At 40.8% G+C, this 22,525-nt stretch overlaps 1 long non-coding RNA gene across 9 annotated transcripts in view; it reads left to right on the plus strand.

The window, feature by feature from the left end:
- The window catches only part of LOC118154464 (uncharacterized), a 924,399-nt gene that overhangs the window by 216,028 nt on the left and 685,846 nt on the right, over positions 1-22,525 (plus strand). For 7 of the 9 annotated variants that reach the window (XR_013536616.1, XR_013536615.1, XR_013536617.1 and 4 more), the window contains one exon: positions 20,644-20,741. The exons of the other annotated variants lie outside the window; for them this stretch is intronic. This is a non-coding gene — a long non-coding RNA (uncharacterized LOC118154464). The remainder of the gene's footprint in view (positions 1-20,643; positions 20,742-22,525) is intronic. 9 annotated transcript variants of the gene reach the window in all.

Raw genomic sequence — 22,525 nt, forward strand, 5'->3', positions numbered from 1 at the left:
GAATTTGTATGAGGTTCCTGGGGATCTGAGCCTGATCCCAAGATTGCTGTGTCATAGGACCAGGTGCCGCGAATCTGATATCTCTCCATGATGGCCACACTGCTTTGTATTACCACCAGCAGAGCCTGATCTTCTTTCCATGTCCCCGACTTGGTGTTGTCTAAAGAACAAGGACATTCTCTCCAGTTGTCAGATCTTCTTTCAGATTTCTTGTTAGAGTTTAGAAATATTAGGCTGGACATGGTGGCTCACGCCTCTAATCCCAGCACTTTGGGAGGCCGAAGCGGGCAGATCATGAGGTCAGGAGATTGAGACCATCCTGGCCGTGTTGAAACCCCATCTCTACTAAAATACAAAAAAATTAGCTGGGCGTGGTGGTGGGGGCCGGTAGTCTCAGCTACTCAGGAGTCTGAGGCAGGGGAATCTCTTGAATCTGGGAGACAGAGGTTGCAGAGAGCCGAAATCATGCCACTGCACTCCAGCTTGGTGAAACAGCAAGACTCCATCTAAAAAAAAATTATTTCTATTTAAAAAGTAGTAGTTTTGTGTATTCCTTAAGTCAATTCCCAGATATTTTATAATTTTTGTAGCTGTCATGACTTTCTTCAAATTATATCCTCTAGTAGTGTATTTCTTCTGTGGAAAAATTTCTTCTTCAAAATCACAAAAAATTTCTTTATTTTGTGATTTTGCATTTTGCTTTCTTCTTGAACAACACTAGTGATCCTAATCGCATATCTGTTAATTCTGTTGTATTTTTATTATAAGGAACACATTGCCTGCAGATAATGACAGTTTGCCTTTTTGTCCTTATGCCCTTCTCATTTATGTATCATTTCTTGAAACATATGCCAGGACCTCTAGTACCACAAGTAATAGTAGTAGTAATAATAATTCTTGTCTTATTTCTAATTTTAAAAAGTCCAGTTTTTCCATTAATTGTAATGTTTGCTGTAGGCTTCCGTATATACTTTTTGTCAATTCAAGGAAGTTTCTTTCTTTTCTATTTATAGTGTGTTAAGATGCTTGTCCTGTCTATTGAGATGATCTGATGACTTTTCTCCTTCAGTCTATTAATGTGGTACATTACATTGATAGATTTCCGAGATGCTGACTACCCTTACATTCTGGGAGGGATGTTGTTTTGATCACAGCAAAGCTGAATGACTCTCAGAAGAGGCCCTCATGGGTCAGGAGTTTGAGACCAGCCTGACCAACATGGTGAAGCTCTGTGTCTACTAAAAATATAAAAATTAGCTGGGCATGGTGGTGAGTGCCTGTAATCCCAGCTATTCAGGAGGCTGAGGCTGGAGAATCGCTTGAACCTGGGAGGTGAAGGTTTCAGTGAGCAGAGATCGGACCACTGCACTCTAGCCTGGGCCGCAGAGTGAGACTCTGTCACCAAAAAAAAAAAAGGAAGAGGACCTTAGGGTTAAATTTCTCTGACATGCTGTGCTAGCATGTTCTGAAAATTACATACACATATATCTTATACATATTTACTTATTCAATTAATTTTTTTCATATACTCTGTATTATACCCTAGATCAGATGTGGGGATGTATTTTCCATTTGGTCTTAAAGTAGTCAGTGGTTTCCAATGGTCACTAAACAAGACCATGGAGAAGAAACGAGGCCACTGTTGACTTTTGTCTTTGTCTTAAAAGGCCTACTGTCACTTCTGTCTGTCATTTGGGGGCTGTGTGGCACACAGGTATTAGGAGCTGAATAAACCCCCATGCATCTGACTTGGGCTTCCATCTAGTTTCACAACTGATACTCTGTGGATTTGCTTGATTCATTAAGATTTTGAAAAATGCCGTATTTACTTGTTTATTGCTCAGTTACTTTGATCATATTGACACAGTCGTAAACCAATTAAAATGATAAAGAAGCACTTGGTAAAATAAGGGTTTTAAAACCCTACCTGACAATAACTGAAACAAAGAAAATATAACTCATTCTCCTATAATTTTTTTTCTGAGAAAAGAATGAAACTTAATAAGAACTATATACTTAAAGGAAGCATGGTTGCATCCTGAAGGAGATTCCCACTTGGAATGTGAGCATTGAGTTGTAGATACAAATTGCGCAGTAATTAAGTGCACACACAGAAATATTGGATTGCATATTTTCAGGGTGGTCTCCATCCTGGAGATAGATTTGGGAGGAAATAATAACTTAGGATACCTGCGATGAAGTAATTGGATTTTCTGATTTCGCCTCTGACCTAATTGGATGTGCAAATGATCTGTCTGCACAAGGAGCTCATGCCCACGGCTGTTCTTGCCTGCATTCATATGCAGCGAGTGTGTGCATATGTATGAATTTACACCAAATCATACAGGCTTTATTCTCCTGCAGTGAGATCTCAGCACCCCCAAAACAAAAAGTAAAATGGCTTCTTAATCATGATGGTCTTTGTAACATTCCCATGCAGTTTTCTGGTAGTTTTACTTGACCTGTCATAAAAGCAGGGGACAGAGATGAGACAGTGTATATTAAAGTGGGGATGTCACAGGAGCTTTTGCTGTGAACTGGTGTATGTGCTGCACTCAGCAGGAGCCACTGCCTTATGTATGACTGTAATATTTTTCCTGTGTGTTTCCCACACCCAGAATTTCAGGCATTGATTTCATTTCAGCCACTCTCTCATTGTGAGGCTGGTAAGTATAGGCTAGATTCTGATCCTATGGGAAAATCTCTCTGTGGTCCAGAATCCTTTTAGGGATTAGCCTCTCAACAAATATCATTCCAGATATCCATATAAACCAAACTAAACTAAAGAATAAGTTTGCCTTATTGATCTGTACTTATACTTTCCTTTCCTACTTTATGACAGCTGCAGCTTTGGGAAGACCTAACCAAGCCTGGAGGGCAAGGGTGAGGGGAGTCAGAGAGGCTTCTTGGAAATGTAACCTTCTATCTGAGTCTTAGAGGAGGAACCAGAGTTGGTCTAATGAAGAAGAAGAAAGGGAACTCCAGGCAAAGGAGATAGCAAGGTCAAAGGCTTAAAGGGTGACAGCAGGTGGCTCCTGGGAGATGTGAAGTCAACAGCACAGCAGACAGATGGGAGGTAGAGGAGTGTAGGGAAAATGGGGCAGGCAGATCATGACCTTAGAATAAGCTTTTGTCCTCATTGCCTTGAGAAGCTGTGGCACTATCTTAAGCCCTGTCTTCATATGACCTTTTGCTCTCATAGCTTTCTTGTCCTGTGGATCTTCTGATTGGCTTCTCTCTTTATAGCAAGTTAACATAAGGTCAATTCTTCCTTAAAAAACAAGCATCTCGGCCAAGTGCAGTGGCTTAGGCCTTTAATCCCAGCACTTTGGGAAGTCGAGGTGGGTGGATCACTTTATGTCAGGAGTTCAAGACCACCCTGGCCGACATGGCAAAATCCTGTTTTTTACTACAAATACAAAGATTAGCTGGGCTTGGTGGAGGTCACCTGTAATCCCTGCTACATGGGAGGCTGAGGCAGGAGAATTTTTTGAATCCAGGAGGCAGAGGTTGCAGTGAGCTGAGATGGCACTACTGTACTCCAGCCTGGGTGACAGAGAAGACTCTGTCTCAAAAGAAAAACAAAACAAAATAAAACAAAAACATCTGAACTAGATTGCAACAGTAGCCTTAAATGCATTATTAGAGTAATAAATATCTCTGTGATCCTCAAGTTAATAACTTACTAAAGGTACAGGATTCTAAAATTCTCAGGCTGTTGGTTTTCAATTGCATTCTTCACACCACAGTTATGGTGATGGCGTCACACCATGAGAGGGTCAGCCCAGAACACACAACTGTAAATGGATGAGCTATGGGAGCAGATCTTGCAGGGGCTGCCTTCCCCAGCCTGCTGAGACTGCCTAGGTTAGGGGAAGATGGATAGAGAATGAGAAAGAAGGGAGGGGAGATGAAGTGTGTTGCTTACAGCCCCTGTTCTTTTTTCCTGTAGAACATTGCAGCCTGTGTCTCTTTTACATACTGAGTTTCATTTAAAGATTTTGTTTGAGTGGAAGTCTCAAAGCTCTTTTTAAAAGCACACCAAAAACAATACTGCTAGAGAATTGTAAACAATACCCCTGAGATACAGCAGAGCAGGGTGGAAGTATGGAGTGAATGCTTTGTCTTCATTCAGCAGACAGTTGGATGCCAAGGTAAGAAAGGTGAAGAAACTTGTAGCCTTTGGATAAACTATGAATCCCATTTGCAAAGAGTATTAAGGGTGTTGTTTGGACAGTTAGTCAATCAATGTGGAAATACTGGGTGCTTTCGGCATATTTTACCTTTCAGATTATATAAGCAATATGAACTATAACCAATACGCAATGCAGTCCTGGCCTCAGCTCGCAGCCGTAGGGAAACATAACCAGGACACGTGTTTCTTTGTGTTCTGTCTGAATCCTCTTGTTTCATCATTTAAGTGTCCACCACAGTCACTGTCTTTACCAGGCCCTGGGTTACCAATTGCTGGGATTGTTCAGCCTGTTGATCAGCAAATGATCAGGGTTTGGGCGTCATCATAGTATGTTTATGCCCTGCATTGCAGAGCATTCAGGAAGTCACTTCCACCACCCATACACACTGAAAAGAATGGCAAGTGCCTGTTATATTTCTTGCCTGGGCTGGGCATTGGGTTCTCTCTACCTGAGCGCTGCCCTTTTGGCCTAGCCACTTGCTGTCCCATGGCTGTCTCTGACACCCACGTTGGCAGTGGAGAGTCTTTGTCAGGAAGAGTAGTTTCAAGAATATGCTGAAAAGGGAAAGGCATTGATTGCATCAAAATTTTTTACTTATTAATTCAGCATGTAATTATTGATCCTCTTGTATGTATCAGAGATTGTGCTGGGCATACAGGGATGAATTCAGGCCCACTGGTGGATGGTCATCTTTATGTGCAGCTGGGTAAAACTGGAGCAAACAGCCACCAGCATGGTACTTCTTAAACGATGAAGGTATTTCTTTTAATCTCTTGGGAGCCTACTATTACTTAGGAGGGCTAGATGTTTGTCATGACCCGAGACATTATTTTCTCATAGCTCTAACACTGAAATTCTGCTGGAGCACACGGGAAGATTTCTTACACTTTATTAATGCTCTGTTGAGTTCCTTTTCTGGATCTTCCTCAGGTGTTTATTGTTCTGGCCACATTGAGGCTGTGAGGTGGGCATCTTTACTTCACAGGTGAAGCTCCAAAGGATATTTAACCAGCCTGAGGCCACAGAGCATGCACATGGTTGGAGCTGGGACTCACATTCAGCCTATGATTCCAGTGTTTGTTCCATTAGATGGTGGTTGTTCTCTGTGGTCAGTTTAAGGATTTCAGGGTCAATCAAGGAAGATATACGACTGTGAGAGGCAGTAAACACACAACAAGTGTTCTTGGGTGGTGTGTGGACAGGGTTGTTGAGAGAGGAAGTTTCTTTCAGCAGGAGACCTTCCAGAGACAGTGGTCTGAAGCCTTCACCCAGGGGAAAGGGGAATCAAAGAGGGACCGCCTGTCTATGTCATGTTGCGCAGCAATGAGGTGGGGACTCTGAGAGCCTTGAAGGGCAGCAGCCATCTGGGGTCTTTAGCAGCTGCAGGGCTTGTCTCCTATATGGTCTGCAGATGCTGGGTGCAGTTTTGTGAGGTATGCGAAGTAGATAGGTTCTAAATGGCTAAATATATGCTTACTTTGATTTTTAAAAAAGATTTTGCATTTTTTAGATTTAAATATACATTTAAAGATATCTGGATTTTGTTTGCAATATTTAAAGCAATTGGATGTGTAAGAATCTAAATTTGGTATTGGCGAGCTTTGAGCTAAAGGCCCTAATCTGCCTGTGAAGAAGTAAAGAGCATAAGAACAATATTAGGAAAATGTCCAGACACCATGCCTGGCCATTTACATAGTTCCCTCCAGTGTAGTGAGATTACCATGTGTGGTTCCACTTTTATGCCATTTATGTCATTTTTGAAAATAGGAAATTTTATTTTAGTCACTATATTTTTCTTTTTATGAGTAATTCTCCTATGGGGATGGACTTCCATTTACCTCTTGAGGAACTTTCTAACACAATAAAGGTTAGGATTACACTACCCTGTTGGCATACCTCCCTTTCCAATTTTAATTTGGGATGATTTCCTTATGGCTCCTATTTCTGCTTCTGAATTTGTTGAGGACAGATACTGTATCTTCATCATTCCTGACTTCCCATGGGGCCAACATCAGTCCTATTTTAAGTGTAAAAATGGAAGCTGCCGACTGCCTGCTGGTACCTGAAACCTCCTTTCCACACCTGTACAGGTGGGTGGGGAGATGCTGCCGGGTCTCTCTTGTTCCTCTCAACACTGGTAGAGGGCTGAAAACTGGATTCAGCCAAAGGATTCGCTGTGGTAACTGATGTGGTCTGATCATCTGTCCACATATTGTGATTGTCTTCAGCACCTTGGTCATATCCAGTCTCACTGTTTACTCTTACTCAAGTGAGTGGTGTCACTTAGACCTGATTCCAATGAAAAAGCCTAAGCCGGGATGGGTGTTTGACATCTTCCACATGCCAAGACCCTCGAAAAACACTCAGGTCCAAGTTATCTCTTTCTAACTCTGGAAAGTACATTATTTTACCCATTTTTTTGTTTTTGTTTTTTTGGGATGGAGTCTCGCTCTGTTGCCCAGGCTAGAGTGCAGTGGAGTGATCTTGGCTCACTGCAACCTCTGCCTTGCGGGTTCAAGTGATTCTCCTGCCTCAGCCTCCTGAGTAGCTGGGATTACAGGCATATTTTTAGTAGAGACAGGGTTTCACCATGTTGGTCAGGCTAGTCTTGAACTCCTGACCTTGTGATCCACCTTCCTTGGTCTCACAAAGTGCTGGGGTTACAGGCCTGAGCCACTGTGCCCAGCCTATTTTACAGTTTTTTTTTTTTTTAAAGGAGAAACTGAAGTCAGAAAGCTGATGAGTAGCAGAAAAAGGACATGAATTCAGCGTTCTTATACTTTAAATGTTCTAATTTTGGAATATATTTTTTTAAAGCACATTATATAGAGGAAATAACATCTGCTTTTATTTGTCCCAGTAGAGCTGTGGTATTGTAATCTCTGTGCTGCAGGGAAGCATCCGGGGTGTCCCAGTTGATGCCAGTGGCAGTCTGCCTGGAGCTGCCACTGTGAAGATGCGGCTGCAGTGGGGGAGGCAGGGCCAGGGCTGCAAGTTCCCTGCAACCAGCAGGAGCCAGGAACAGGAGAGAGTCTTGTCCCCTTCTGAGTTGGTAGGGTGGGAGCCCAGCCCTCACAGGAGCAGTTGAAACTGGGAGCCAACCCTGGCATCCCTGTGCTTTCCCGCCAGGGAAGCCTCCCTGCCTGCGGAGGCTCCAAAGTGCCTGGTCCTGCTGCCTGGCTTCTCCCTGCTCCTGGTGCCCACTCCTATTTTGGAGCAAAGTTGAGGCTGAGCCTCGGCTGTATTGCCACCTGGCCAGGTTTGCATGCATACTGACATGCCAGCCCCCTGCCACCTTGGCTCCGTTTGGACTTTGGGTGCAAATGAGCACAGGAGGGAGGCTGCAGGGGCTGAGGGTGGCTTGGTGGGGTCTGTCAGAGCCCCACCTCAGGAAGAGCCTGGACACCGTGGACAACATGATTGATGGTGGCAGGAGGCAGACAGGCTTCTAGGTGGAAAGGGGCAGGTGAAGCCCCACCATCAAGCCAGGGATGGCCTGAAGCAGGGGGGCCTGAGTGTCAGTTCTGGGTAGAATCTGTGGCCCAGAGTGACAACTTATGGTGCTTTTTCTGGCCTGCCTGTGGCTGCCTATGGGCCAATCAGCATGCCCTTCTTTCCTTCTGAAGTCCATAAAAATCCTGGACTCAGCCAGTCTCACAGATACATCAGGACTAGCAGCTGTGGGAAGAAAACACCCATTTCAGGTCTCCTCCACTTGTTGGGACCACCTGCCTGCAGAAAGGAGCGACCCACTCTGGGTCTCCTGAGAGCTGTTCTATCGCTCAGTGAAGCTCCTCTCTGCCTTGCTCACCCTCCCATTATCCATATACCTCATTCTTCCTGGGCTCTGGACAAGATCTTGGGATCTGCTGAATCAGGACTGAAAGAACTGTAACACAAATAGGGCTGAAACACACCCCTGCTCTCCAGGTTGCAGGCAATGAGGAGAAGAGCTGCAGCTTTTTGGGGAGCCCAGACTTAGCAGCTCCCTAAGCCAGGGCTGTGACACCCTTTTTGAGGTTCTGCAGTTCCTGGTATCTCCAGGCTTCTGGGCACCACTACATTCCCTGATGCCTGCAGTGGAAGCCGCTTGCAGTATACCTGGTCCATCCTGGTCCAGTCACAGCCATGCAAGAAGCTGGTGCCTGTGCTGGCACCTGGAGCTGCCCATCCTGCTGTAACTGGCAGGCCTGGCTGTATGCAGTGCCTGGACCTCCTGCTTGCTCACACACCGCTTGCCACTCTGTGCCTGGCTTGCCCTAGGCAGGCATGAGATCTGGGCTGGTAGCACAAGCCAAGTGTAGCCTGCAGGACCAAGTGGGCAGAACAAATGCAGTGGGCCCAAGCAAACTCAGGCAAAGGTGCCACCAGCCACATAGAGTTTCTGCCTGGAAAAGCAACACCCTAAGTATCTTGTGACACAGTGACTTGCCCAGGGTCAAGCCCTGGGATGTACAATGTCCAGGACTAGAACTTCTGTCTTTCCAAACTCAATTCCTATTCCTGCCCCATTCCAATGTTCTAAGTCTGAACAAGCCTTTTCATAAAAGATGGTCTTTTGAAGAAAAAGTTCAAAGAAATCAGGGGCCTTATGGAAGCCAGGATTGTTCAATGATGACTTCCAATTTTACCTGCTCCTCTCATGGCCCAAGCCTTTTGTGAGTCAAAGATGCCAGTTCTGCTTGATCAGTGGCCTAAGTGCAAGGCATTGGTTCACAAATGTAGCTCCTGGGGTTCTGGAGCAGGAGCTGATGAAATCCTTGTACAGCCCTGTTGGTGCCCTGGGAAATGTTGTTATTTCTACTTCCAATGAACAGAGAGGCCTGGAGAAAGTGCTTTACCTGGATGTCACCTTTTATTTTAAAACCTATAAATTCAGAGGTCTAGGCTAGAGGGTCTTAAGGTTCTCTTTTGCTTGGAGACTGTTAGTAGCTTTATAGTCATGTGCCAAATGGTGATGTTTTCATCAGTTACAGACTACATTTATGATGGTGGTCCCACAAGATTTAATACTGTATGCTATGCTTAGATACACAAATAGCATGTGTTACAATTGGCCACAGTATTCAGTGCAGTGACATTCTGTACATGTTTGTAGCCTAGGGGCAATAGGCCGTATACAGCCAGGTGTGCAGTAGGCTCTTCCACCCAGCTTTGTGTAAGTGTACTCTGTAATGTTCGCACAAAAATGAAATTGCCCAGGACAATTTTCTAGAATGTATCCCCATCGTTAAGTGTACATGGTTGCATTTGGTAATATGTCCAGCCACTACCATTCAGCCACTCTCTGCATATCAAATTGACATTTTTCTTTACTTCTTTTTATGATCTTAATTGTATGATCTTAATATTTGCTAGTTCTTTAAGAGCAGCAGTTAAAATCCCTATTTTCATGAGACCCAGTGATGAGAGATTTATATTTTAAATCAATCTCCCTTCTTACTATCAAAAAAGTGTCAGTTATCCCCATATAAAAATACTGATGAGTCAGATTAACTGTCCACAAGTGCTTCCCAAACTCATTCCCACACAACCATGAAGCAGAGAGTGGAGCTGCCATAGCATTTACAAAGCAGGAGCTGACACTAGGCATATTTGAACACCATGAGATATGGTATCACTGGGGACAGAGAGTGAGTTTAGTTAATAATGAATGGCATATCCTGTAAAATACCATTACACAGTGTTCAGGGCGCAAGAATGATGACATAATTATTAGGAGACTGGGAGATTAAGATATAATTTTAAAAAACATGACAGGGGAGGGTGTAATTGGGGAGACAAAATACACAGGAAGTTTGTAATTTACATGTCAAAATACCTTTTTCATGTTTTGATTGGATTAGACGCTGCCTTTCCACTCCATTTATCCTGGCTTCAATTAGAGGCAGCCAAAATGACATCTCACGTTCATATTCTTGACACACGCTGCTCATGGGCACTTTCTAATGCTAACAGACAGGAAGGGGAAAGGGAAACTCGGTTTTGCCTGCGTCCCGCACTTTTTACTTAACCCCTAATTTGTTTCTAAATGAGCCTGTCACTGTGGTTCACAGGGCTTTGTGCATAGAATGCTGTGGCAGCTTGGTCTTGGAGGAAGCTCCCCGTCATAACTCCATGTGCTCTAGCCCTCCCCTGAGGGCTTGCTGGGAGACTCTAAAACTGAGCAGGAGAGCAGCAGGTTCCTTTTGGAACAGGATGAGGTGAAGACACATGTTAGGAGCCATGCCACATTATCAGCATCAAGTATTCATGGTGTCAGTGACCATCAAGCATGTCTCCCCAAACCTGAGGATGAGAGGCAGCAGACGCTTCCTGTGATGGTTAATTTTAGGTGTCAACTTGGCTGGTCTTGCAATGCCAGATAGCTGGTAGAACATGATCCCTGGATGTGTCTGTGAAGGTATTTCCAGGAGAGGCTGGTGTTGGAATCAGTAGACTGAGTAAAGAAGATCTGTCTCACCAATGTTGGTAGGTATCATTTAATCCTTAGAGGGCCTGAATAGAAAAAAAAGGTGTAGGAAGGTCAAATTTTCATGCCCTGCTTGAGCTGGGACATCCATTTTCTCCAGCCTGTAGACATCAGACCTCCTTGTTCCTGGGCCTTTGGATCTCTCCCTGGTTATCAGCCCTTTAAATTCAGGCTGAATTAGACAACTGGATCTTTTGGGTCTCCAGCCTCCAGACAACAGATCATAGAACTTCTTGGTTTCCATAATTGCATGAGCTAATTCCATAATAAATCTCCTTCTATACTGTATCTATATCTTTTACTGGCTCAGTTTCTCTGGATAACTCTGACTAACACACTTCCTTTGTTTTCCTTTGTTCCTTTCCTACTGGCATTTACCTTGAGACACCCTGCATACCGTCAGTGAGGGCAAATCCTAAGATTTTCGTTTGCCTTTGGTCCCTGGTACCTGATTTTCTCAGAGACTTTACAGCCCAAGGCCCATCTGAAAACCACCAGTGAAGTATTTACCTTGATTTTCTTTTATGTCTGCTAGTCACGTATCTACCTATCTGAAGGCATGAAGATCTCAGCTGGCAATTATAATTACCTGCAAGGTGAAAGATATGATTATATTCACATATTTGATGTAAGATATTATGCTTTGCTTGTGCCATCTTAACATTTTTCTTTACTTAGGAGGCAGTGATGCTTCATCTGGATGCATTTCAATATATGTTGGCAACAAATGCCCATTGAAGACCTTATATATTAGGAATGACTGATGAACATAGGCTCTTCTACCACTTATCATATGTTGGGCTGCTGTTTTAAAGAGCAAGACTTGGCTTGGACCTAAGACTAAACAAGTGTTACCAGGTTGAAGTGACAGGTTCTTCCATCCAGCTGTTTTCTCAGTTCCTTTTACGGCTCCTGTTTCCCGATCCTTGATCATCAGTTTTAAATTGGACATTATTCATTTGGATCACTGAGTGGTCGACTGGAGAAAGCTATTAAGATGATCAAAGTAAATGGACCTTATAATGGGGTTGTTCAATATTCTGGGAAGGCTACAGAGTAAAAAGATTTTTAACAGCCTGATTTTGAATCCTCTGTTACCACTTACTAACTGTGCTTCCTTCAACTAGATATATCCTCCCTGAGCCTCAGTTTCCTCATCTGCACACTGGGGATAATAGTAGTCCAACCTAACATTGTCTAAATGATAAAACAAAATGTGGCATGTTACTTTTTCTTTGGTTTTCAGTCTCATGTTCTCACAGTTTCTGTTCATCTGTTTGCTCATGCTGTACTCGGCATTGCCTTCATCTCAAGTCCCAGAGGACAGCCTCTAGCAGATGGCTTCTCTTTCTTTAATGAGAACTTTTCTCACATGTCTATGGTTTCGACCTTTTTATGGCCTCTAATCTGCCAAGAGGACAAGCCAGTACCCATGTCACTGTGATAATGTAAGTAGGTGCCTAGGAAAAAATTACATCAACTGAAGAAACTGTAGCAGCATTGCATTAAACCAGGCTTTGGAAACATCTGAAATTTCTGTGCCTGACTGAGGAGGAGCAGGAATTTGCAAAACTTGGGGTACACAGATACCACCCAGGGGCCCCCAGAGAATTCACACACCTCCTCTGGCCAGTGGGGAACAGACTAAATTTAAGTAACCCTAGGACTTAGTCCCAGCAAACCTTCTAACCTCACACGTTGAGTCTGTCCTGAGCCCCTCTACCTCCAGGTACCCTACCTTAGACCATAATGGAAAAAAGTCCCAGTACATCAGGTTGATAAGTTTTCTGAGATTGTATAATAATTCTTCATGGTCTGTTGGGTGCAAAGATGAAAGAGCAGTTTGCACCACCACACAAGGCATGACCAGAGGAGGATTGCTTCTTTTGGGGTATGTATGTTGTATGAAATAACAAAGAACAGGGACTCCCTTTCTAGAATTTTTGCCAAAATGGAACCACTAATCCTTTCATACTGGCCTGTGATCATAGTAGCTACTAATAGTAAAGAGCAGTATAAAGCCATTGAACACACTTGTCCCATTTGAGTCTCATAATAATTGTGAAGAAGACCATGTAGAGATTGTTAATCCATTTTAGAGCTGGAGAAATTGAGGCTCAGCAGGGATGATTACCTTTCTTTCATGAAGCTGTGTAGCTAAGAGTTGGAAGAAACCTCCTAGGGTTCCCGATGCCAAATTCAATATCCTTTCCACTAAATCCCATGCCTAGCTGCCTAAGTCATCCTTCCACAGCCTCCTACCTAGACACTAGAGATTTCTTTAACATGGTTACTCTCTACCTTCAAATTTGGCTTAAAGTAAAAAGCCCACTGAATCCTGAACATGTGCTTTGAGTGGGCTTGATTCACTTTGAAAATTGAACAAAGGCTTAAGACTACATTGATTAAACAGAGATATAGACAAATGGAACAGAACAGATGCCTCAGAAAGAATGTCACACAACTACAACCATCTGATCTTTGATAACCTGACAAAAAAAAGCAATGGAGAAAGGATTCCCTATTTAATAAACGGTGTTGGGAAAACTGGCTAGCTACATGCAGAAAGCTGAAACTGGATCCCTTCCTTACACTTTAGACAAAAATTAACTCTAGATGGATTAAAGATTTAAACATTAGGCTGAACACCATAAAAAATCTAGAAGAAAACCTAGGCAATACCATTCAGGACATAGGCAAGGGCAAGGACTTCATGACTAAAACACCAAAAGCAATGGCAACAAAAGCCAAAGTAGACAAATGGGATCTAATTAAACTTAAGAGCTTCTGCACAGCAAAAGAAACTATCAATAGAGTGAATTGGCAACCAACAGAATGGGAAAAAATTTTTGCAATCTACCCATCTGACAAAGGGCTAATATCCAGAATCTATGGAGAACTTAAACAACTTTACAAGGAAAAAACAAACAATCCCATCAAAAAGTGGGCAAAGGATGTGAACGGACACTTTTCAAAAGAAGACATGTATGCAGCCAACAAACCTATGACAAAAAGCTCATCACTGGTCATTAGAGAAATGCAAATCAAAACCACATTGAGATACTACCTCATGCCTGTTAGAATGGCAATCATTAAAAAAATAGGAGACAACAGATGCTAGAGAGGATGTGGAGAAACAGGAATGCTTTTACACTGTTGGTGAGAGTGTAAGTTAATTCAACCATTGTGGAAGACAGTGTGGCAATTCCTCAAGGATCTAGAAATAGAAATGTCATTTGACCCAGCAATCCCATTACTGGGTATATACCCAAAGGATTAGAAATCATTGTATTATAAAGACACATGCACATCTATGTTTATTACAGTACTGTTCACAATAGCAAAGACTTGGAACCAATCCAAATGCTCACCAATGATAGATGTGGCACATATACACCATGGAATACTATGCAGCTACAAAAAAGGATGAGTTCATGTCCTTTGCAGGGACATAGATGAAGCCAGAAACCATCATTCTCAGCAAACTGACACAAGAACAGAAAATCAAACACTGCATGTTCTCACTCATAAGTGGGTATTGAATAATGAGAACACACGGACACAGAGAGGGGCCTGGGGGTAGGGGGCTAGGAGAGGAATAGCAGGTGGTGGGGGGATTGGGGAGGGATAGCATTAGGAGAAATACCTAATGTAGATGACGGGGTGATGGATAAAGCAAACCACCACCATGGCACATGTATAACTATGTGACAAACCTGCATGATCTGCACATGTACCCCAGAACTTAAAATACAACAATAATATAAAAGACCACATTGGTTATCAAATTGTGTGTATTTATTGTTTCTTTCTCTTTATCCAAAATAGTTAATCTAATTATAACCTATTGTTGATTCTAATAGTGTTAAAAATCCTCAAATGAGTCGGAGTGTGTGTTAATTTTCTGAAAAATTGGAATATAGTAAACACTGAAAGCCATTTTATTCCATCAGAAATTATAATGACAAAAAAAAGCCATTTTATCAGAAGTTGTAACAACAACAAATACTCAGTTGAGGAAATACTGCACCAGAATTGGTGGGTGGGGGAGCGGGAATCTTCTCATTCTTTTTGAGATTTTTTTTTTCTCAGAATAAATTACTTAAATCTACTTACTTCAATATTATAGATGGTATTGGGGACAGAGCTGTTGGATTCTTGTAAAAGCATTGTCATACTGATTTTGGAAACCACATCAGGTTTCGACATGAAATCATTGTGCAGCTACTACTGCCCCTTTCACCCAGATGAAGACACTGAGACTCGGGGATTACAGCATTTGTTCACATGATTTTAAAGTTCTGGAGTCAACTGGAACTCAGATACTAAAACTCCAGGGTCACAGGCTATGTCCCCTATTCCTCAGCCTTCAGTGCAAAACTTTCCACTAGGGCTTCACATTAAATGACTTTGTGTTAACCTGGTAAAATGTGATGGAAGGGTCTGCCAAAAGGCAGAGAGAAGGTATGTCAGGGTTCTCCAGAGTAACATAACCAATGGGAGATGGAAGATATATCTCTACCTCTCTCTCTCTACTTCTCTCTCTCTCTCTCTCTCAACTCCGAACTCCAAACTTGGAACTCCCTATCTGTCTATCTGTAAAGATAGAAAGATTTATGCCAAGGAATTGGTTTATGCAGGCCAGGAGGCTGGAAGCTCAGAGAAGAGTTTATTTTGCAGTCTTGGCTTCAAGGTCTGCAGGCTGCAAACCAAGGCTGGGATTTCATGTTGAGGCAGAATTGCTTCTTCTTTGGGTATCCTCAGTCTTTGCTCAAGGCCTTCAACTGCTTGAATGAAGCTCACTCGCATGATGGTGGGTGATCCACTTTGCTCAATGTCTACTGATTTGAATGTTAATCATATCTAACAAATACCTCACAGCAACATCTAGACTGGTATTTGATCAAACAACTGGGTACCATAACCTAACTAAATTGACACATGAAATTAACCATTACAGAGATTGGAAATTGACGTAAAAAGAATCTTGGTAATACTTCTTCTCCAATTAACTTACCTTCCTTTTGATAGAAAAGAAAACAGAAAGAAAATATAAATTAAGTGGAGTGGGAGGTTAAACTAGATTAAAATTGTCCACCAAAGAGCTTCAGACCTTTCCATCACACTTCCTTCAATTTGAAGTCTAATCACTAGAGAAATACACACATTATTAACTCCTGACAGTTTCCCTCTCAAACTGCCCAAATTTCAATTGGTACACTTCAAACGGTCTTTGTAGATACCAGAGAAATTAAATTAGAGCAGATACACCTGAGCAGCATTTGCAATGGACCCATAGTCCTGTCGATGATTTTCTATGTATTCAGCTTCAGTCTGGCTCAAGATCTTGAAAACAGCAAATGCCACATAACTAAAATGAGTTGGATGGTCCATCACTGATGACAGAGGTGCATGGGGCAGTGAGTGGAGGAGATGGCTGGGCTCTTTCTCTATATGCAGGAGGTGACCAAGGGCTGCCTGCCTGGTAGAGCACACTGTGGGGATATTGGCTTAGATGAGTTAATTTTGTTGTTAAGTTATTAACAAATGTAATTTTTCAGAGAAAAAAGAACCAGACAAATGTTAAACTCATTTTTATCACTTTTAACTCTACTTCTGACTTTAGTCAATTCACTAAGAACTGTAGCCCCACTGCTAGGTCCCCAATCCTATCTCTTTTTTGTCTACATTCTTTCCCTATACAATCTTATTCGATCCCATTGTTTAAATATCATCTCTGTGCTAGCGTGTCATCTGATTTTATCTCTGAGGTCTGCCTTTTCCTGGGAGCTCCACACTTTGATCTAAATGTCTGCTCGAAATCTCCACTGGGTCTGTGTTTATACATGTCTTAGATGAAGCAGCACCCAAAGCCCTCTTTACTCTTTTCCTTGACCTGTTTCTCCTCTGTCTTCCTAGCTCAGTAAATGGCCAGTCCATCTACCCTTTGTTCAATTAAAAACTTGAGAAAGCACTGTATTTTTCTCATTATCCCGCTTGCTACAATCAATCCATCCACAGGTTCTGTTTCTTTTACCTCCAAAACACATGATTGCACTTCATTCTGTTCTTACTCCTCACCACACTCCCTGCCAGCTGCCCTCTTTCCTCTCCTGACACTGTGCCCTGTGGCAGCCTTTGAGTTGGGCATTCTTATTCTTCACTGGCTCATCCTCTCCTTCTAGAGTCTTCTCTCCACATAGCAGCAACATGGGCTGAGGAGCTTTCTAATGCACAAATCAGTTGGAGCCATCCCCTGTTAATAACACCCTGAGAGGCTCCCATCAACTCAAAAAACCCTTCCTCTGTCTTCCTCATCAGATCCCCACAAGCCCAACATCCCTGAGCCCACACTCACCATTCCCCCTCCTCACTGTGCTACAGCCACGTGGCAGCTCTGAACATCCCACAGTTCCTTGAACCAACCTGGGTGTTCCTGCTTCAGGGTCTTTGCATTTGTGATTTCTTCTGTCTTTACCTCTAATTTTTTTTTTCAAGGCTGGCTCCTTGTCATTCAGATCCCAGTTCAAATGTTGCCTCCTGAGACTCTTCCTGAAAACCCTATCTTAAAAAAATCCTCTCCTAGTGACTGTACTACATGATACATTTGTTTTTATTGCACTTGACATAATCTAAAATTATCTGTTTATTTTGCTTCTTTTTTCATGGTCTCTATCCCCAAACTAGAATGTGAGCTCCATGGCCTTAGGAAGCATGCTTACTCTGTTCACCCTTGAATCTTTGTGGAACCATGACATGTCCATTGCTCAATGTGTGCAGCAGGTCAATATACTGAGATACTGGGTTGAGACAGAGAAAAAGGCTTAAGCATAGGTCTGCCAGATGAGAAGATGGGAGGAAACCTCAAATCCATCTCCCTGAGGCATTCACCAGATAGAGTTTTTAAGGGTTTTGGAGTGGGCCAAAGTGTGAGATTGTTGACTTGGTCAAAGAGTGCAGGGTGAAGCCATGTTACAGGAAGGTTAAGAAGCTGTTCTCATGCTGATTCTGTGCCTCTGTAGGGGGGCCTCAAACTGGTTGGCATCAGCTGTTTTGCTGGAATTTGGGATTTGAAAAAAGTCTTAAGCAATTCTTAAACAAAAACCTTATCATTTGAATGTGAGAAATCCTATCTATCTTAACAGCCTTATGATTATAACATCAGAAATTCTATCTATAGGAGCAATAAGGAAGCATATGACCACCATCTAGTGCTATGTGACTTTGGGTTGCAAGAAAGTGGACGAAGTGTGGTCTCATTAATGCTTAATTATATTTCTGTTCAGAATTTTTGCTAACCCTGTGTGGATGGCTTCACTCTCTGCCTGAAACAGTGACTGGCATACTTGTTAAGGATATGAATAAATGAACAGAGGGTTGATTATCTGGTACATCTGCCTGTGCCTGGAACTGGGAGTATGAGATGAAAGGAGGTAGAGTTCCTTCTCTCTTCCCTCAAGGAGCTAATATTTAAATAAAATTTTATAGGCATATGGAAATATATTTATAGTCAGTATGGACATACTATTTTTACTCTACGTTTTCAACCTTAAAATTTATGATTAATGTATATATTCAGTAATTCAGTAGTTCATGTTATTTTAAATTATTAATAGTTATAAGCCTGAAAATAAGCAACTTATCTCACTGGGTTCTCCCAATAGGCAGCAATTAATCTAAAAGTGACGGTTCTTTCTTTGATTTTGTGTATGTGTGTGTGTGAGTGTGATTAAAGATTGAGCCATTGCAGTCTAGCCTGGGTGACAAGAATAAAAATCTGTCTCAAAAACACAAAACAAAACAAAGACCACTAAGAGTTACTAAAGTTTGATGTTCATGAGTTGAAATCAGCATGTTGCTTGGGATTTCTGACTACTCTAATTCACTAAGTTTGGACGTTGTTAAAAAAGAATGTGATAGATACATTTGCACTACCATGGAAAGATTTCTAAGTTTTATTATTAATAAGAAGCAAAGATACTGCAGATTAACATGTGAAGTAAACCTCATTTATGAAAACCTCACACTCCTCACACTGTATATTTGTATGCAGGAAACTTTCACTGGGGAGTCAAGTGCATTGTGGGAAAAGGTCAAGGAAGACTTCACTCTCCATAGTTCTGTCTTAGCTGAAGTTTATTAAATGAGTAATATTCTCAAATTACTTCTGTATGGGAAAAAGCATTTTGATGTGCAGTAGTTAGCTGTGTTGTAGATCTCCTGTGTGTGCCTTCTCAGATGGTTGTAACTCCCCCAGTTTGGAAAACACTGCATTATAAGTGTTTGAGTCATTCTCATCACATGTTTCAGTTCATGCTACTTTTTCACTTTTAATTGTAATTTTCTGTAAATTATGTTGGTCCGATCAATTTAGTTTGTTGTACTCTCTGTTTAACTCCATGGTGTACAGTGATGTGTTTTTGTATCAATGGCATTTTGGGGTTATAATTTTCCGATTACTAGACTTCAAGACTTATACTGTGGTTTGACTGTGAATATTGTATATTCCAATTGCTTAAGCAGATATCTGTGTTATGTTATGTATGTTATATTATATTATATCATACACGTTAGATTATATTAGTGTATTATGTAATTATATGTAATTAATGTATTATGTAATTATGTAATTAATGTATTATACTAATATAATCATATATGTTAGATTATATTAGTGTATTAGTCCATTTTCACCCTGCTGATAAAGACATACCTGAAATTGGGCAATTAACAAAAGAATGAATTTTACTTGGACTCACAGTTCCACATGGTTGGGGAGCCTCACAATCATGGTGGAAGGCAAGAAGGAGCAAGTCACATCTTACATGGATAGCAGCAGGCAAAATAAAACCCTAATAATAAAAATAAAAAAGGGCCTTTGCAAGGGAACTCCCAGTTTTAAAACCATCAGACCTCATGAGACTTATTCACTATCACAAGAACAGCACAGGAAAGACCTGCCCCCATGATTAAATTATCTCCCACTGCATACCTACCACAACATGCAGGAATTATGGAAGCTATGAGGTTTGAGTGGGGACATGGAGCCAAACCATATCATTCAGTGACTATCTAGCACCTTTTCAACTGGAAAGTGGGACAATGTTAGGAGGGCAAATGTTCTGTCACTCAGTGGGCCTCAAACTTATTTATTCAAAGCCCAGCGATCTTCCATGTATGGGGAACTGTTCTTTACAGAGCCAATTCATGGTGGTTTTCAGGTTGTTCTTTGAGAATATTTTTACCTACAGGTTTAAAACTGGAAGCCTAGTCAGAATGTCAGGACACTGGATTATAGTAGCTTTAAAACAATTCTGAAGAGCTTTCTTTTTATTTAGACTAAAACTATTAGCCTAATTTTATCACATAGTTATGTGTTTAATGAAGTAAGACTGCCAACAAATGCACACTTATGTTTAAAGTTATCCTCCCAGCTTCATTTACACACACACACACCATCATCTCAAAATAAAAAATTTACTATATAATGTATCTCAAGAGAGTTGTTTGGTTGCTTATCTGCCCCCATTCTCTCTCTGGTCTCAGTGAAGCCTCACAATTACTCCACCTTAACCTCCAGAATTATGATCACTCCTTGCGTTTCTTTAAATACGTCTTTAAATATTTAATCACATATTAAATTTTAATATTTACAACCTTTTGTATATGTCATGGCCATTTGTCTTTCTTTTTCTTGAAGTCTTCATATTCTTTATATTAGATTGTTCTTTTTCTCCCTTATAGGTAAAAGACTTTTCTATTAATGTCAGAAACTGTTTATCATATACATGGCACAGACTGTTTCTCATTTTATTTGAGGCAACATTTTATTTTTTTATTATGGAATATTTTAAAAAATATACAAATATGCTTGTATAAAAATACACACGTGAAGAAAATACTGTAGTATATCTGTACATACCCATCACCAGCTTGCACACTTGCTGACTGATGGCCAGTCTTGCTCTTTCTTAGGTCCACATCCAGCCAAATCTGCCTCTCTGAATAATTTTGAAGCAAACTCTAGATGTCAGCTTATTTCATCTGTAGTATTTGAACATGCATCTGTAAAGGTAAACCATTTTTTGGTTAATAAACATAACTGTCACACTATTGCCTTACCTAAAACCTAACACTATTACTAACTATACGGTCAGTTTTCAGATGGCCACATAATTTTTACAGTGTCTTTGTTTGAATTATGACTGGAATTATACCTTCATTGCAATTGATTTTATGCTATTAATTCCTTTTTAGTCTATGGGCTGTCTCTCTCTCCATCCCCTGCCTCCTTACAGTTATTTAATGAAAAGACTACTTTGTTTGTCCTGTAGAATTTTCCACAGTTTGGATCAGTCTGGATTTTTCTGATTGTATACTTAAAATATCCTTTAGATGTTGTCCTGAATGTATTCCCTGTAGTTAGATTTAAACAACTGATACAATTACTATTTTATTTGTTTGATTTTTGTAAGACAGATTCATAGTTAATGCTGGTGACTCTCTCAGGAGGTACCTGGGACTGGCTGGCTCTTTCTGTAATGTCAGCCACCCTCATAGCTGATTATTGTTTTCATCCTTAATTGCTTCAGGTGATGAAGTGCTGATGTTTTTGTCCTGTTATTTCTCTTCTTTATTAGCTGGAATGCTTCTGTATGGAGAAATTTCTTCTTATAGTTACTTGTTTACCCAATGATACAGTTTCATAGGAAAGTTAAGTGTATAATATTTCTCTTTACTTGCCTATTTATTTTCAAATAATGATTTAACTACCTATCATCCTCAAAAGGTGACCAAGGAAATTTTTTCAAAAAATTTGATTTTGATATTAACTCATGAATTTCAACATATTTTAAGTGCCTCAGTTTATTGCAATTATTATTCTTATTGATATACAAACATGATAATTCACATGGCAGTCATCTAATCTGTAAATCGAGGTCATTTACCACATTTACTACATGTGACTGCCTGGTGATGTTTGGGACATGCTCAAATTAGCACGTATGCTCCTCTTCCTTATACTTTAAAGTCAAAATTCAAAAATACTGTGAAAACAGTTGATTTAATGAAAGAACTCCATATATAAGGATATTAAATTCTCTTTTTAAATTATCTATTTTGATGCTACAACAAAAATTTAAATGCTGTTTTCATTTACCTCCCACACCAAACAGTATATAATTTGGCATTTGTTTTGTTTTCTATGTTGACAAATCTTGCAGCCCTGCAGCTTTCTAGTTTCTCAGAATCTTTTAAATAAGTCTTTTCTTTCCAACTTTGCACTCTGCAGTACAGAATATCATGTTATTTTTAAAAATACTATTGTTAAAAGTATATAAAGAAATGTAGATACGCATATGTGTGGTTGAAAGAATAATAGAATGAACACCCATAAGTCCATAATTAAGGTAAATAGTTAGGATTTGAGCAGTGCCCTGGGAGCCTCCTATACCTCCTTTCCCAGGCAAGCACCACGACTCTCCCATCCCCACAATTTGTCTCAGTCATTTCTATAGATTTCTTTATATTTTAACCACCTAGGTATGTATTGAAAAATGATATACTGCTTAGCTTTGAACTACTATGTAGCAAGCACAAACCAAATTACACAAGGACTAGTAGGCATTTTTGTGTTTCTTAGAAGCTTCTCTTTCCTTCGCATTTTCACACACACAAAAAGGATTTGTTTTTACCATAGACTTCAGCAATCTCAGTGTAAGATTTTGTTTTTTCTTAGTAAGTTGAGGACATTCACCTTCTCATTTAAAGACAGAATTTTATGGCTTCTCTTTGGCATACTTGAATTCTAGTATTACTAGTCTTGCATTTCAGAGCCATTACTAAGTAAAGTAAG

The sequence above is a fragment of the Callithrix jacchus genome, chromosome 6 (assembly GCF_049354715.1).
Source record: "Callithrix jacchus isolate 240 chromosome 6, calJac240_pri, whole genome shotgun sequence".
NCBI lineage: Eukaryota > Metazoa > Chordata > Mammalia > Primates > Cebidae > Callithrix > Callithrix jacchus.